The sequence below is a fragment of the Micropterus salmoides genome, unplaced genomic scaffold (assembly GCF_014851395.1).
Source record: "Micropterus salmoides isolate LMB-PRFRI ecotype aquatic unplaced genomic scaffold, ASM1485139v1 Ms_hic_scaffold_2, whole genome shotgun sequence".
NCBI lineage: Eukaryota > Metazoa > Chordata > Actinopteri > Centrarchiformes > Centrarchidae > Micropterus > Micropterus salmoides.
In genome coordinates this window covers 41,655,369-41,658,425 of record NW_024041150.1, presented here as the reverse complement: position 1 = coordinate 41,658,425, position 3,057 = coordinate 41,655,369, and positions in this window count along the sequence as shown.

Genomic DNA, 3,057 nt, shown 5'->3' with positions numbered 1-3,057 from the left:
ACAAGCCATAAACACTGCAGCCTTGACGGTCACATAAACTTTACTTTCAGCCACAATGAGAGCAGAGTAGGCCTTCTGTGCTTACCTGTCACACATTGCAAGAGTAATGTGCAGTCAGAGTCTGACCACTGTCTACTCTCTGCTATCCGCTCAATAAGTGAGAAAAAGGTGTCTGGGTCTCGTTCACAAAACAGCTCATCAATGTCTCCCAAACAACCAGATTGTACAACTCATTCACAAAATGAGGCACACAACTTAATACTAGACCACAACTAACCTCCGCCGTCAAGCAGACACAGAGTCATAAGGACTGGACGAGCCCCATTTGTCACACTATGGCACTATGGCTGCGAAATATGGGAGACAAAACGAGCTTGCACGAAAAAAGTAACGGTTTATTTTACAAAATAATATTTAACAAAGATAATAACGTGAATCAGTGTCAGTCATGTCAGTGTGGGGTGTGTGAAATGTCAGTGAGAACACAAAAGCAATCAATAGCTGCACCCGCGATGAGAGAGCCAGAAAGACAAAAAAGGATGTGAGCTTTATAGCTCCCAAACACTCAGACCTGCTGATGACGACCTCCCAGCCCCCATCCTGCATAATAACAAAAAGACAGGACACAGGATACCTAGTGCCTGGGAGGGGTTGTCACACTCCCTGACTGCTGTCCCCACTCTCTCATTTAGGGTTTCTTATTTCTCAACATCAGGCAGCCAGAAGGAGGACTGAGAGCTTGGAGGAGCTCAGCAGGTGGCAGCAGCTTTGGCCCTGGAGCCACACTGAACATTTTCAACTGTCCATTTTATAAACTTAAAGTGCCATTAAATGTAATAACCCTATTTTAACTTGTTTGTTTTTGTGTATTTTAACTTGTTAAATTAAAGATAGTCATGTGTCATATTATTAGAGGTTGTCAAAAGTCAACCTCTGTTCCGAACCTGGCATGTGTGTGCTTTTCTCTTCTGTAGCACTTTACCTTTTTGTATAAAACTTTTCTGCTTTTCTCTATAACTCACTGTTGATCTAAAAATCACCAGAAATGTTTGAGACCTAATCTTTGAGACAATGTGGAGACAAACATTCACACATTAAGTAGATTCGTACTTACCAAGCAGCCGCGGTAAAGATGATTTCTCCATTTTAACTCTTGGTCATCTGAGATCAACACATTAATGTTCAGTCACACCAAGTAAAACCCCTCCTTCCACTTTGTGTGTCAGTCGTACTCTCGTGGTTTTCTCTCACAAAGTTAACAGGAAATATACTTCATGTTAAGTCTCAGTGGAAAACTGACCAGGTTGTGCAGAGCCACAGTGGTGACACTTACTGAGAGACAAATCACATCTTTTGCCAATTTAGTTTTTTATAGACAGCATGTATTAACTTTGTATTTGTATATAATTTACCAAACAAATATACATCTATAAAATACCCCCCCCCCCCACTGCTGAAGTCTGAGATTCTGAGTTCAACATCATCTACAAGTCAAACTAGAACATGAGGAGTTCCACAGGGAAGTGTTGTGGGTCCTCTGCTGTTTGTGATCTATGAAGGAAATCTGAGGTTTATTTGCCCATAGTCATCACCCGAACCTTCCTCAGCCTGAGTGGGCGGGGTCATTGTTATAGAGGCGGGCTGGTCATTTCTGCAGTCAGAGCAGAGATCCAGCTGATGTGACCGCTGATGTCACACTTGTAGAGGCCTTCATCAGACTTGTTAACATGGTGGATGGTCATGTGACCTGTAGGCTCAGTCCTGATGAGGGAGCCATCTTTATAGAAACCAGCTGGGAGGTTGGAGGGAGGGGTCTTGTTTTACAGTGCAGAGTGACATCATGTCCCTCCATCACAGGGAGGACAGGACTCTGCAGGATCACTGGTCCACCTCAACAGTCATTTGTATCCTCATGTTTGTGTCTATGTTGTTTTGTAATTACCTTTCAATCCCTCAGTGTGTGCAATCTTGTCTTTCTTGGTCTGTAGGTCCTTCAGCTGCCTCTACACAGGCTGTTACTTGATCGTCTCTGTATACATATTTTCTTAATGCTAAAAACGATAAATTCAGTATTTGTTTATATTTCATTCAGGTAGCTGAATGTACTCGCTGTGCATGCACAGGTTAGTAAGTTGCAGTGAAGTAAGTAAGCAAGTCAGTGACACAGTTGACTGGATGAATACTTGATGTCCCGTTCACTAACAGACTGGGCACCTGTCACTTAGTGAGTAAGCTCATTCATACAGCGGCAGGGTCTCTCCTCCTCAGTGAACGTTGTTCTCAGTAGCTTTGTGAAAAGGTCTTTAAAGGATCAGCTCACGCCCCACATGTACGCTGAGTGGTCCCTTCATAATACGACTACAGCGTCAGAGATGAAGGACAAAGACCACAGTCCTCGTCCTAAAGTTCTGACGAAGCTAAATGAGAGACAGAGCAACAAGCAATGTTCTTGTTTTCAGTCACTGGCTGCCTGACAAATCTGCTTTTTGCTCTTCACAGATAAATCTATCATGTGGTCGGAAGTGGCAGCATTGTTGTTGGAGGACTTATTAACTTATCTGATATAAAAGACGATGTATGAACCCCAAGTCAGGCCGTGATGGTGAGTCCTGCTTGCTACAGTCTCGGCCTCAGCCAGCCGATGAAACATCTGAAGCCAGTTCTGATGATTAAAGTGTGACTTAACATTAGATCCACCTGCGTTTGCTCTATTTTACTATGAATGAAATCAAATGAGTTAATATCAGGAGGAGGTTACATTAAAAATAGACTTCCAGGTTTTAAGGCAGCACCTTGTTAGTATCAAGAGCAACATGAACATTTGGTGAAGTCATGTGGGGAAGCTTCACTTTGTGCTGAGGAGACTTTGCTGAAGAATCAAATCATTATCAGTGACAATTTGGTGAACTGTGATGCGATATTTATGAAACTGTCAGGAACTGGGCAGAGCAGAGGCAGGGGTGCTCCTCCGTGTGTCTGGTTAGTGGGGAGGATGGCGCTGGCAGTAGCATGTTGCTCCTCAGCCAGCACGGTCACGCCCACTGCTACTCCCACTCT